We start from the raw sequence: 15215 nt of genomic DNA, 5'->3' as shown, positions 1-15215 counted from the left end.
AGATGCCACCTCTGGTGGTCAACATTCTGACCTGCTTATGTCTGTGGCCCCAGTTGCAGCCTCCTCTGTTTGGAGTTGGCAGCCATTACTGACGTGACCAGGACAATGAAGCTACGTTGAGGGTCATGTCTCAACCACAGTTGTTCCGCCCAACGCAGACCCGATTGATGTTAGCAGGGTGGTGGGGACCCGTGCTAGATCGAGAGTGGGACGGTTACTTAAGCCTGTTTCCAGGTTGATTGAAATGATGCATCAGAGACCTGTTAAAGTGTAAATATTGTTGATAACTGTGAGTTGATTCTATTGTTGTTGAAGTGGGACTTTGATCTTTAGAATTGAAACTGATTATTTGTCGTTGATTTTTCTGTGTCGGAGTGGCGTACAGTTATGATGTGATGAAATATGTAACTGGCATATTTTGTTCTTTTTTGGAAGGGGTCTGGCCAACTTCTTCTTCTACTTCCTTTGGGGATAGTCCTCTGACTGAATTTTCTTTGTGACTGTACGACCTGGTATTACTGAACAGATTTATCACATGTTGATAGCTATGGATTAGCTATTGGATTTTTTTTATCTTGTTCTTTTTTTTTGAGGATTATTGGGTTTTTGTCCTCTGTTTGTGTTATGGTGACTGTGGTGTACCTGATTTTTTTTTAAGGTTTTTTTTGTTTGTGGTGTTTGTTTATTTGAGTGTGCAAGTGGAATTCAGCAGGGGGGAATGTAACAGTGTTTATGTGGTATTATTCCACTTGCCACAAATATCAGTGTAATGGGGAAACAGCGCCCCCCCTCTCGGTGTGGCTGGTTAGGTGAGGCTGGCTGCAGTAATCGCTGCCAGTCTGCCGTAGCCATACGAGAGGTGAGTTGTATTGTTCCGCACACAATATAGCTAAGTAGTACAGACACATAAAACATGTTTGATTAGCTGACGAGCACCGAGTGTAATAAGTGCTTAGTGGACACATGTCCAACACCAGTTTTATGTACTTTTCATTTGTTTATTAATGTGTGAAACTGTATGCTAAAGCGGAATGCTAATGAGATGTTCTGCCGTAGTGTGCTGTGCGGAGTGGTGTTGGCGAGCCTGTGCACTGATAATACACCGTTGTTTCCATTCAGGTACATCATTTGTTGTTGCTGTTATTTTATTGTATATTAGAAATTGTAATATTGCTGCAGTAATCGCTGCCAGTCTGCCGTAGCCATACACAGCAAATCCAGCATGTCCAAATTAACACTGTCGGATTTGATTTCAACACTATTAAAGTGTCTATATGGGTCCACACCAGAGAGTGTTAATTTAACTCTTTTTGGAGAGTTGGTACGTTAACTCTGATTTAGTGTTAAACACCAAATCTGTCTGGAGTTGATAATTTAACACTTGGTGTTAAGAGTTTATATATTAACTCTCAAAGAGTATTTTAGTTTAACTACGTAAGAGTTATCTTCTAATTCATTCTAAAAAGCGGGAATTTTACTGTTCTGAACTTCTAGAAATTTCTTTTGGAAATAAACATTTACTAAAAAGATGCAATGGTTTTTGAAAAACATTTATTCTGAACTGTGCACCACAATTTCAAAACATTTTCTGAAAGATGTAACAGTATACATGTTCTCACTTTCATTAGAATTTTGTTTATCAAAAGGTCTGACATGGTAAATGCAAATAACAGCATTCTCATCACTTATTTCTTCAATACAATATGCATGTCCTTCATTCATCCCTTTGTGGAACTTCAACGCACTTCTGCTCTCCCCCATATTCCATCTTCACAAGCATATCCTGTGCGGAGATTGAATAAAAATTAGTTGACACTAATTAATGGCACAAATAATCCAGTAAACAATTGCAGCACAGTAAAAAAAAAAAGGAATCCTCTTTGAGCCATTACTTGTGTAAAGTATTTTCCCAAAAGACAAAGACACAGGCAACAGGTAATACTGAACTAAATGTAAAACCTCAACCTTTTTCATTTTTACCTAAACCGTGTGCACAAAACTCTGGAGGGATCTATGCTAACGTAGAATCCAGTCAGGACGTCTGCTACTGCTGTTTGCTCGTTTTTTTTTTTTTATGGGCGATCGTTTTCAGGCTTCAAGTAGCACCATTATACCAACATTTCACATTCTAGACATTGTTTTAGGTGTATTTGACCAAACGTTTGACTGAAAATTCACATGCAAGCTTTTTTTCAAGGCTGTGGTATTTGCCCGCAAACAATACCTTTCAGCTAGCTAAAACAGAATATTATGCTATCAGCGAGCAACATGGCTAATGCCTTTCACACAGCTTTGTCTCAACTCCAAAGAGCCACAGAAGTAAAAGCTCATAATAATAATTGAAACAATCTTTGAAAAAATGACTTACCAAGCATGGCAAACAACTCAAATATGTAGAGCAAAATGTTCTGAAACGGCTTCACTTCAGCTTCGATTGGAGCCGTGCTGGGGGCGGAGTCTGTGAATTTACTCTGTTGGTGTCATAGCCCCTGTAGGAGTTCAGAGTTAAGAGGTCAAGAGTTAATGTTTCCATTGTAACACCTCCAGATTTGACAGAGAAACACTCATTTTTAACACTCGATTTTAACTACTATCATTTTACACCTCAGAGTTACATTAAAAGAATGTGACTCTGCTTAGAGTAAAATTAACTCTACTTTTGCAAGGAGACTATTAACACCAAAAAATTTAACACTTTTGAATTTGCTGTGTACGAGAGTGTGCTGTGCGGAGTGGTGTGTGGCGAGCCTGTGCACTGATAATACACCGTTGTTTCCATTCAGGAAATAAAGTGGCAACGATCGATCAGAGACTCCTTGTCTTTTTAAAAACACTACACAACGCAGAGTCAAGGAGTCTGTTTGGGCCGAACTGTTGCAGCGGGATGAAGCAGAAACCGGTTACATACGCACTCCTTGATACACAGAGCGATACAACCTTTATTCTTGAAGAAACGGCACAAGCTCTGCATATCAAAGGTGAATCGACTCAGCTAAAGCTCACTACCATGTCTTCAAGAAACACAGTTGTGTCCTGTCGCAAGCTCTCAGGTCTACAAGTCAGAGGGTTCTACTCAAATAAGACCATTTCCCTACCAGTGACGTATGCCAGAGACTTTATTCCCGCAAACCGAGATCACATTCAGCTAACATGGTCTCATCTTGAATGCATTGCAAGTGAGATCGCTCCACTACAAAGCTGTGATGTTGGTCTGCTGATTGGGTACAACTGCCCCCAAGCACTTGTTCCTCGTGAGGTTGTGTCTGGAAAGGAAAATCAGCCGTTTGCGCAAAGAACTGATCTGGGATGGAGTATTGTGGGTTATGGCAATCCATGTCTCGATTATGGAGATGCCTTCGGAATAAGTCACCAAGTCATTGTGAAGGAAGTGGTGCCTGACATTAATCCCTCTTCAAATCTCACCAACAAGGTTCACTATGTCTACAGAACTCAAATAAAGGAAATGATCTCTCCCACAGAGGTCCTAAAGATGTTGGAGTCTGACTTTGTTGAGAAAGCACCAGAAGACACAAAGGTCTCTCAAGAAGATCTCAAATTTTTAACAAAGATGAAGGCCGGCATTAGGCACAAGGAGGATGGTCATTTTGAAATGCCACTCCCATTTAAGAGTGAAAGGCCGAACCTGCCAAACAACAAGGCATGTGCTATTCATCGCCTCAAATGTTTAGAAAAAAGGCTCAAGAGTAACAAGCAGTACTACATGGACTATAAGAAATTCATGAATGACATCCTAGCCCATGGAGATGCTGAAAAGGTCCCAGAGCAACACATTGTCAAGACACCAGGGCCCTATTTCAGGAAGCCGGTTTAGAAAACCGTGAAAAACGATACTCGGGGTTAAGTAACCCCGAACTGTCCAACTCGGAATATTCGGTTTCAGAAAGGCTGATAACAATTAGTTCAGTCAACGCGGAGTTGCTTTAACCCCAAGTTAAGCGCGCACGAGGATACATAAAGCCCTGATTAGTGGAGCACAGATTAAGCGAGTCACCATGGAGACGGAGGGAAAGAAGGCGCGGTCAATGTATTTTACAGCGCTTGAGGCCGAAATTCTGATGGCAGCATATGCCGATAACATGCAAATTTTGCGGAAAAAAAGTAACACAGCCTCAGCTGCAAAAGAAAGGGAGCATGCATGGCAAAACATAGCCGACAGAGTCAATGCGTGAGTGTTAATTTAAACATTGATCTAGGGATTTCCACCCATTTAACACGTTATTATTATATTTTATTTTATTTTTTATTTTATACATTTTATTTTGTGATGTGATGTGAGCGCAGGTGCAACCCAACAGGCCCCAAACGTTCCTGGCAGCAAGTAAAAATGAAATATAAAAATATAGTCCAAACAGGTAAGGTGTAATTGTATTATGAGCCATAGTGCTTGGTCTGTTTGTCCGATGTAAATCAATTGCAGTTAGAGGCTACATTAATTTCCCCTCTGTAAGCACTTATTGAAATTATCTGAGCACATTACAAGTACATATTTGCTTACTCTGTATGCTCAAATGTGACCCGTTATAGCCAACAGAAAAAAAGCGGAGGCCCGAAAAACAGGTGGGGGTCCTCCACCACCACCACTCACAGAGGCTGAGCAGTTGGCTTCCACATTTGTGATAATGTTGGCAGCATCACATATGATCTTCACAGTGCAGAGAACACAAATTAGCATCCATTACTATAATGAAATAATTTGTTAGTTTGAAATGCTACAGGGAACTATGTACCTGTACATTAATGCTGTGGAAAGACTTCCTGTTCACATAGTCTCCTTCATTTACTGAAGGAGCAATGATTGGAATGTGAGTGCCATCTGTACAGCCAATCACGCCTGGGAACCGTGAGAATAAATGTAAAATTTAAGTAGTAGTTCAAGTATCACCACATCATGAATTAAGTTTTGTTCATCCTGATACCTGCAATTTTGTGGCATCCCTCTTTGATAAATCTTGTGGGTCTATGACCGGGGAACACCACAAACGAGTACAGGAGACGTTTCAGTGCAACTGTAACATTCCTGACTGCCCGACAGACGGTAGCCTTGGAAACGTGCTCAGCGTCACCAATATTATACAGAAAGCTCCCGTTTGCAAAAAACCGAAGTGCAATACTGTCATGGTCCGGGTGTGTGCCAGTGTGTCTCCCTCCGAGCCGGCGTCTCCACCCCTGGGAGGGGCCTCAGTGTTTTTGCTGATCGCTGACATCTGTGGGTAATTAGCCGGGGGACTCATAAGGCCAGCGTTCTCAATCTCTCTTCGCCAGATTCTCTGCTAAACATCAGTCAGTGCAGGCCACCACCATAATTTCCTTACGTGTTTTTTTGAATCACCTTGCCTCACTGTATGTTTTGTTTTTGTGCGCCTCCCTTTTCAGCTACACCTAACAGTTAACCCCTGGCGAAGAGCTTCTACTTGGATGCTGGACCTTCTGACAGTCCCTCAGGCTATTACCAAAACTACCTACCTGCCTCTCTGCCTCCACGCCAGGAGTTTTTGGATTTACACACCCGGACTACTCACCCCTCTATGTCATCTCCGACCTCCGTTGGCAAGTACGCAGTACGAAGGAGGATTTTGAGCCAAACAACATATTCATATGCCTCCTTATCTATGTTTTGAACATCTGCATTCTGTTACAGTGACCCCGACCTTTTCCTGGACCCTTTGTGACTTGCTTTCCAGTCCAATCCCCGGAATAGCTGTCCTCTCTGACCCGGACCAGATCATTATTTAGTTTAAACGTCTACGCTCACCTTTTGTTTATGAATATTTTGTGTACACATTAAACATTATTCTTAAAATATATTTACGAGCTGTTCGGCGTCTTGCGTTTGAGTCCTGTCACTCGTCTGAAACGGTCTCGGCCGTAACAGTAGAATCTGGCCAGCAGTTATGGACTCAGCAGACGCGGAACGGTCAGCCATTCAGAGGCAGGGGGCGATATTAGGAAGTCATGAACAATCTATTCAGTTCCTGTTAGCCCAGCAGCAGACTCTTAGAGATGGTCAAAGTAAAATACTAGAGTCCCTCCAGGCTCTACAAGCGGATATTTCTACTGCTGCTGGTTCCGCCTCGGGCCCCGCGGGCCAAGACTCCGGTACACCAGCTCCTCTGCCTCAACCTGTTGCCGTTGCATCTCCACCTACATCAGCTTTCCGTGATGCTACGTCCCCGGAGCCCGAACCATTTTCAGGGGATCCAGGGAGTTGTAGCGGGTTTTTGCTTCAGGTCGACCTTGTTTTCGGTCGTTCTCCACGCACATTTGTTGCGGATTCTAATAAGATATCTTATTTGGTGGGTAAACTGCGTAATCGTGCACTTAAGTGGGCGGAGGCGTATCTATCGAAGAATCCTTTGTTAACCTGTTCTTATGAGGTGTTTTTGGGGGAATTCCAGAAAACGTTTGCGCACCCCATTTCTGAGGGTAGTTCTGCGCAGAGGCTGCTGGATCTTCGCCAGGGCCGTCAGAGGGTTGCCGATTTTTTGATTGATTTTCGTACTGCCGCCGCCGAAACCGGTTGGCCTGACGACGCTCTGCGCGGGGTGTTTTTCCGGGCATTGAACGAGGGTATGAAAGACCAGCTTGCCTCCCGTGATGAGCCAAAATCTTTTGAGGAACTGGCGTCCCTCTCCCTTCGCATTGACAACAGGTTGCGTGACAGGGAGAGGGACAGGAACTACAAATCCCAGCGCCGTTTACCGCGCTCGTTTCCGGGTACGTCACCGTCGCCCCCCGACTGTGGACTCGCATGAGTTTGTCGCCTCGGCTTACGTCACTAGATCCCGAGCCGGAGCCTATGCAGATTGGCCGGTCACGGTTGACACCGGAGGAGAGGGAGCGGCGGCGTCGGGCTCATGCCTGTTTTTACTGTGGCTCGCTGGAACACTTGATTGCTGCATGCCCGAAGGAGGGAAAAGGTGTCGCCCGCCGGTAGAATCGGGGATACGGGTGGGCGGTTCGAATTCTGGTCAGAAACCCCGTTTACAACTCCCTGTCACCTTGGAGATGCTACAGATTACTCATTCGTGCACAGCCTTATTAGATTCTGGTTCTGAACAGAATTTAATCAGTCTCGATCTCGCTGAACGATTAGGCGTTCCGCTCGTGCGCCTTGAGCCGCCCATTCCAGTTAGAGCGATTAATAACCAGGTTTTCACTAAAATTTCTTTTCACACTGGTCCAGTGTCACTGTGCACTTCGGGGAATCATAGGGAGAAACTCACCTTTTTTGTCCTCGATTCACCTGATACTCCGCTCACTTTGGGTTATCCCTGGCTGTGCTTACACAATCCGCACTTGGATTGGGAGGGGCAAAGGGTTGTCAGCTGGAGCCCTTTTTGCCACTCCAATTGTCTGACTTCCGCCCGTTTTCCCGGCCCGGGGGAGGCTACGGGGACTGACGAATATGTCCCCGATCTCTCAGGGGTGCCGCCTGAGTATCATGATTTGCGGGAAGTATTCAGTAAGATCAAAGCGCAGTCTCTACCGCCCCATCGCCCCTATGACTGTGCGATTGATTTGCTCCCCGGAGCGTCCCTGCCCAAGAGCCGGTTATATAGTATCTCTAGGCCTGAACGTGCTGCGATGGAGGAGTATATTAGGGATTCACTAGCGGCTGGGTTAATCCGTCCGTCTTCATCCCCCGTGGCGGCTGGGTTTTTTTTTGTAGACAAGAAGGATGGGTCTCTTCGGCCGTGTATTGATTTCAGGGGCTTGAATGACGTCACTGTTAAAAATAAGTATCCCTTGCCACTCATTAGCTCCGCTATTGAATCGCTACAGGGTGCCACGGTGTTCACTAAGTTAGATCTTCGCAATGCTTATCATTTGGTGCGAATCCGTCAGGGAGACGAGTGGAAGACCGCGTTTAACACCCCCTTGGGTCATTTCGAGTATCTCGTTATGCCTTTCGGTTTAACGAACGCTCCAGCGGTGTTTCAGGCCCTAATAAATGATGTCCTACGGGATTTCCTCGACCGTTTTGTGTTCGTCTATTTAGATGACATTCTTATTTTTTCTAAAACTTTGGCTGAGCATCATTCACATGTCCGAGCTGTCCTTCAACGCCTCTTGGAAAACAGACTGTATGCCAAGGCTGAGAAATGTGAGTTTCATTTGACATCGGTCTCTTTCCTGGGATACATCTTGGCAGGGGGGCAGGTGAAGACGGATCCGGCTAAGGTGAAGGCGGTCACAGACTGGCCTGTGCCTTCTACTCGCAAGCAACTCCAGGGGTTTTTGGGATTTGCAAATTTCTATCGTCGGTTCATAAGGAACTACAGTCTGGTGGCGGCTCCGCTTACACGCCTTACCTCTACTAAGCTTCCGTTCGGCTGGTCCGCCGAAGCAGACAGCGCGTTCACGAAGCTGAAACATCTGTTTTCTACTGCGCCCATCCTCGCTCAACCCGATCCGTCTAAGGCTTTTATTGTGGAGGTGGATGCTTCTGATGTGGGGGTGGGGGCTGTGCTTTCACAACGTGCCGGCCCCTCCTCTAAGCTACGGCCGTGCGCCTTTTTCTCTCGGCGGCTTTCACCAGCGGAACGGAACTATGATGTGGGGGACCGGGAACTGCTTGCCGTTAAGTTGGCGTTGGAGGAGTGGCGTCATCATCTGGAAGGCGCGGCGCTACCGTTCCTGGTTTTGACGGATCATAAGAACTTGACGTACCTACGCGGTGCGAAGAGGTTGAATGCACGTCAAGCTCGTTGGTCGCTGTTTTTCGCACGTTTTAACTTTTCCATTTCCTATCGCCCGGGTTCCAGAAACACCAAACCGGATGCCCTCTCTCGGCAGTTTGACTCTGACACGGGTCCGGCGGAGTTTTCCACCATTCTTCCGGCCGGCTGTACGGTGGGAGCTATTACCTGGGAGGTGGAGGACGCCATCAACCGGGGCCTCCGGACGGAACCGGATCCGGGCACGGGACCGACTAACCGGCGTTTTGTTCCCGCGGCTGCTCGCTCCAAGGTACTGGAATGGGTGCACGCTTCGAGGTTTGCGTGTCACCCGGGCAGGGGCAGGACGACTTCTATGGTTAAGAGACATTTTTGGTGGGCCACTCTGGACAAAGATGTTCGGGAATATGTGGCTGCGTGCCCTGTGTGTGCCAGGTGTAAGTCGCGTACTCACCGTCCTGCTGGGCTGTTGCAGCCGTTGTCTACGCCTCATCGCCCTTGGTCCCACATCGCCCTGGATTTTGTTACGGGACTCCCGGTTTCTGCTGGGAAGACCACTATTCTCTCGGTCGTGGATCGGTTTTCTAAGGCTGCTCATTTCGTCGCTTTGGAGAAGTTGCCCACTGCAGCTGAGACGTCTACTTTGTTGTTGGACCATGTTTTTCGGCTTCATGGCATTCCTGTGGAAATAGTTTCGGACAGGGGTCCGCAGTTCTCGTCCCAAGTTTGGGGTTCTTTTTGCGCTGCTTTGGGGGCCAGGCCTTGTCTGAGCTCTGGTTACCATCCTCAGACGAACGGCCAGACGGAACGTTTAAATCAGGAGCTTGAGGCCGCGCTCCGCTGTGTGACCTGTCATAACCCTGCGACTTGGGCCTCGTATCTGCCGTGGGTGGAGTATGCCCACAACTCCTTGGTTTCGTCTGCTACTGGGTTGTCACCGTTCGAGGCCTCTTTGGGTTATCAGCCGCCCCTGTTTCCGGAGGAGGAGACTGATCTTGCTGTCCCCTCGGTCCAGCATCATCTTCAGCGCTGCCGTCGGGTCTGGTCCCGTACGCGGGAGGCGCTGTTGCGTGCTGTGGCTCGCCAACGTTGCTGTGCCGACCGTCGCCGGTCTCCTGCGCCTGTTTACTCACCGGGCCAAAAGGTGTGGCTCGCCGCTAAGGACATCCCTCTCAGGGCATCCTCCCGCAAGTTGTCTCCTCGTTACATCGGCCCCTATTCTGTGGACAGGGTCCTCAGCCCTACGGCTGTCAAGCTCTGTTTGCCTGCTGCCTTGCGGGTTCACCCGGTCTTTCACGTTTCTCAGGTGAAGCCGGTGGTGTCTAGTCGTCTGTGCCCACCTCCGGTGCCCCTGCCTCCCGCCCGGCTCATTGATGGGCACCCTGCGTTTTCTGTCCGGCGCATTCTGGATGTGCGGCGGCGGGGTAGGGGGCTGCAGTTTTTGGTGGACTGGGAGGGTTATGGGCCGGAGGAGCGTTCTTGGGTTCCTCGTTCTTTGATGCTTGACTCTGTGATGGTTTCTGATTTTCTTAGGTCACGTCGTGGGGCGGGTGCTGGTCGGCCGCCGGGTGGCGTCCCTTGAGGGGGGGGTACTGTCATGGTCCGGGTGTGTGCCAGTGTGTCTCCCTCCGAGCCGGCGTCTCCACCCCTGGGAGGGGCCTCAGTGTTTTTGCTGATCGCTGACATCTGTGGGTAATTAGCCGGGGGACTCATAAGGCCAGCGTTCTCAATCTCTCTTCGCCAGATTCTCTGCTAAACATCAGTCAGTGCAGGCCACCACCATAATTTCCTTACGTGTTTTTTTGAATCACCTTGCCTCACTGTATGTTTTGTTTTTGTGCGCCTCCCTTTTCAGCTACACCTAACAGTTAACCCCTGGCGAAGAGCTTCTACTTGGATGCTGGACCTTCTGACAGTCCCTCAGGCTATTACCAAAACTACCTACCTGCCTCTCTGCCTCCACGCCAGGAGTTTTTGGATTTACACACCCGGACTACTCACCCCTCTATGTCATCTCCGACCTCCGTTGGCAAGTACGCAGTACGAAGGAGGATTTTGAGCCAAACAACATATTCATATGCCTCCTTATCTATGTTTTGAACATCTGCATTCTGTTACAGTGACCCCGACCTTTTCCTGGACCCTTTGTGACTTGCTTTCCAGTCCAATCCCCGGAATAGCTGTCCTCTCTGACCCGGACCAGATCATTATTTAGTTTAAACGTCTACGCTCACCTTTTGTTTATGAATATTTTGTGTACACATTAAACATTATTCTTAAAATATATTTACGAGCTGTTCGGCGTCTTGCGTTTGAGTCCTGTCACTCGTCTGAAACGGTCTCGGCCGTAACAATACAAATAATATGTACAGAACTGAGAGAATGTCCGCGATGTGTCACATGAGCAATATTAGGGCCTGAGGATTTTCAGTTCAAACCTGCTCCTCAGTGTCAACAGGGGGAACACTGGTACAGGCAAGCTCTCGATCCACCATGCTGCCTTCTGGTTGAGTAACCCCTGTCATCAGCGAGTCGCTGGACACTGCAGACAGTAAGTCAGACACCCAAGCTCTCGTCCTGTATTCAGCCGTGCCCACTGATGAGTTGCAGACAGGTTCTCCGTCGCATCCAACCATCAGCGAGCCAGACTCAGAAAGCTCATCTCCATCATCCTGAACTGAAACACCACTGAGAGGGAGGAAGTTCACTGGCATTATCAGGTTGCGATGCACAACTTTCACTTGCCCTGTGGAATCATCCATCAGCTTAAAGGTGTGACTCTCTTCATTTTTGTCAAAAACTGTATAGACAACACTCTCCCAGCGATCAGCAAGTTTTCTTTTGCCACGTCCCTTTTTGTTGGCCAAAAGGACGCGATCACCAATCGCTACTGGGGCTCCCCGCACTTTCCGGTTGTAGAGGTCCGTGTGACGCTTCAAATTTTTGCGTGCCACCTCCTGCGCCAAATCCATGGCCTCTTTGAGGTCCCTCCTCAATGTCTGGACATATCGATCATAGTTCATGATGTCTTGGTGCTCAATAACAGAGCCAAAGATAACATCAATCGGCAGTCGTGGCACTCTGCCAAACATCAGCAGAAATGGCGCATAGCCAGTTGTCTCATGGACTGTGCAGTTACAGGCGAATGTGAGAGCTTTCAGTGCCTCAGGCGGGTGCAGGCCATAGAGCCACTGTCAAGCATGGCTTTAACAGACACTTTGCCACCCAGGGTCACATTTTCATAGAACAGCTCATCATGCTGTTTTAGTCTGTGTGTGTTCTGAAGAATGGGTCTCCGGCCTAGCTGGCGCTCCTCACAAACAGTGTGTAATACAGATTCTAAATCATCAAAATCATCCTCTTTGGGGGCGATTTCAGGCCTAACACTTGCCCCCTCCACATGTAGGCCATCTAGTTTCCCAGCTGCTGGGTGGCTGATTCAGGCCCCCTCACTCTGACAGACACGGCCCTGGGGCATTGAGCCCGTGTGTGGTCGCCAGCATGGCAGATGAAACATAGCTGATGGGCTCTACAGTGGTGATACGTAGAGTGTTCAGTGTCACCACAAATCACGCAAGGCACAATTTTGTGTGTTTGGTTCCGGGGAACCCTTACATCATCCTTAGCAGGCAGCTTTGCTTGTCGAGGCTGTCCCTCCAGGACTTTCTCTAACAGGGCTATCACATGATCAAGACGATCAGTAGGTGGTTTTGCATGAAGGTCGGTAAGTGATGCTGAGGTAGAGGTTGGTGATGGTGTAATACACTTACTGTTGCCTGTCGCCTGCTGCACATTAGGACTCACCTCCTGTTGCTGAAAACTCAAGGCACTGACTGCACTAAACTGAGGGGTGCACTTCCGGTCCTTGCCATGCTCCAGCAATTTCTCGTGCACATCAGCAACCGTCCACTGCTGCAGGGGCTTGCACTTGAAAATAAGAGACAGTTCTGAGTCTGGACAGTGGCGGATAAACATAGCAGTCAGCTCTTTTGTCAGATATGCAAAGGACTTATTTTGTCTCTTCAGACAGTCTTCAGTCACCTCCATGGCTCTGTTCAACCTGAGCCAGTAATCAAACGGTGTTTCACCTGAGTTGGGTAGTGTTGCATAAAAGTCAGCTAAAGGCATGCTTGAACAGGCAGTGTCACTGAAGTGCTGCTTTAAGATCTCAAAAATGGGCTCTGGGCCCCTCTCAAGACACACCGATGGCTTACTACGTATGCCCACCTTGACTATTTCTCGTGCCCTCCCCAGCAGTTTACTTAGCACATCATCAGCTTGTTCAGCAACTGGTACCCCTCTTCTCTTAAAAAAAGTCATCATCATTTCCTCCCATTCCTGAACACTGCATGTATCACAGCCATCCCCTCTAAAACACACAGGTTCTTTAACATCAGACTTTACAATCACATTCAATAGTGAGGGTTCAGATAACACATTATTGGCAGACCCAACAACACTGTTTCCCACTCCAGAGCCCAACCGAGATTCAAGACAAGAGGCAATGCTTTCCCCAATAGAAAACCCAATTTGCGTTGCAATCTCTGCATAAAGGTTCTCTTTTGTGGGACTGGTTTCTGATCTAGTATTTTGTAGATCATCACAGTTCCCAACAATAGGGTTTTCATTTAACTCAGCAAGGACAGGCTTAGGTGTGGAGGAAACTGGGGCTGTCAGCAACCTTGATCTGCCTCTGCCATATGAATGCAGAGGGGTAAAACCAACTGCCCCCCTTCCCCTGCCAAAACTGGGAAAATCTGCCATGGCTCAGCAATGTGTCCCTCCCTTTTTCTTTTTTTTTTTTAACTCTCCAAAAAAAAGAAAGCACAGAGCCCCGCCCCGATGTCTCTAAAGAACGCAGAAAATGGCGGGACTAAGAAAAGCCAATCTCCCGCGACTTTTCCACCTTCCAGGAAGTAGACGGCCCCCGTTGCGGTCGCAGGATAGCAGGAGCTGGGGTCACGGCACCAGTGTAACCGGTTTCTGCTTCATCCCGCTGCAACAGTTCGGCCCAAACAGACTCCTCGACTCTGCGTTGTGTAGTGTTTTAAAAAGACAAGGAGTCTCTGATCGATCGTTGCCACTTTATTTCCTGAATGGAAACAACGGTGTATTATCAGTGCACAGGCTCGCCACACACCACTCCGCACAGCACACTCATCGTATGGCTACGGCAGACTGGCAGCGATTACTGCAGCAATATTACAATTTCTAATATACAATAAAATAACAGCAACAACAAATGATGTACCTGAATGGAAACAACGGTGTATTATCAGTGCACAGGCTCGCCAACACCACTCCGCACAGCACACTACGGCAGAACATCTCATTAGCATTCCGCTTTAGCATACAGTTTCACACATTAATAAACAAATGAAAAGTACATAAAACTGGTGTTGGACATGTGTCCACTAAGCACTTATTACACTCGGTGCTCGTCAGCTAATCAAACATGTTTTATGTGTCTGTACTACTTAGCTATATTGTGTGCGGAACAATACAACTCACCTCTCGTATGGCTACGGCAGACTGGCAGCGATTACTGCAGCCAGCCTCACCTAACCAGCCACACCGAGAGGGGGGGCGCTGTTTCCCCATTACACTGAATTTGTGGCAAGTGGAATAATACCACATAAACACTGTTACAACAGCACAGTGCATTTACAGGTACAAGCCAGTGCATTTTTTATTCCTTCTGGTGTAAAGTCTCTGCCAAATCAAACATGTCAATCATTAAGAGTAAGATTTCCACACTGTGGGGGGCCCAGGTTAATGATAACTGCCTTTGGTGCTGTTGGCCAACAGTGTGCTGATGGAAGGAGACCAAGTGGAAGGGAAGCAAAGCCAGGAGCACGGCAGCTTGATTCACACTTTCTACATGGAATATAATAATAATATGGATTGCATTTATATAGCGCTTTTCAAGGCACCCAAAGCGCTTTACAATGCCACTATTCATTCACTCTCACATTCACACACTGGTGGAGGCAGCTACAGTTGTAGCCACAGCTGCCCTGGGGCAGAACAGGTTGCCATATGCGCCATCGCCCCTCTGGCCAACACCAGTAGGCAGTAGGTGAAGCGTGTTTGACCCCAGAACAGGAAATCACGACACGACACTATAGGCACGATCCCGAACTGCGGGGACATCCGAACCGGCTAACCCTACTCGGTTACAGATGCGGCTTCCAACCCCCTCGAGCCACATCGTAACCAGTTACGAGAAACTGAAACACTCTAAGAAGTCGTGGTCAATCTTTACTTTTATGTGAATAGTGTTTTGCAGGTGAAGAGAGGGTCAGACAAGATCATGAGTCTGAAGCTGGAAATCAAAGGATGACGTTGAATGTTGCCAGCGTGGTAACTGAAGCAGAATTTAATGGACATGTGTGGCGTCTTCTTTTTGAGGTCTTTACCTTAAAATATAAAGCACCTTGAAGCAACTGTTGTGATTCGGTGCTATATAAATAAAACTGAATTGAATTGAAGGAGAGAAATGCAGAAGGACCGATG

At 47.5% G+C, this 15215-nt stretch overlaps 1 protein-coding gene across 1 annotated transcript in view; it reads left to right on the top strand.

The window, feature by feature from the left end:
- Positions 1 to 15215, top strand: part of sts (steroid sulfatase (microsomal), isozyme S) — a gene marked incomplete at its 5' end in the record, with an annotated part of 65059 nt that overhangs the window by 2502 nt on the left and 47342 nt on the right.

This window comes from Haplochromis burtoni, unplaced genomic scaffold, assembly GCF_018398535.1.
Source record: "Haplochromis burtoni strain Fernald_Lab_line unplaced genomic scaffold, NCSU_Asbu1 Contig_373, whole genome shotgun sequence".
Classification (NCBI taxonomy): Eukaryota; Metazoa; Chordata; class Actinopteri; order Cichliformes; family Cichlidae; genus Haplochromis; species Haplochromis burtoni.
Note: the sequence above shows the minus strand (reverse complement) of the source record. Positions and strands in the feature narration are given on the sequence as shown.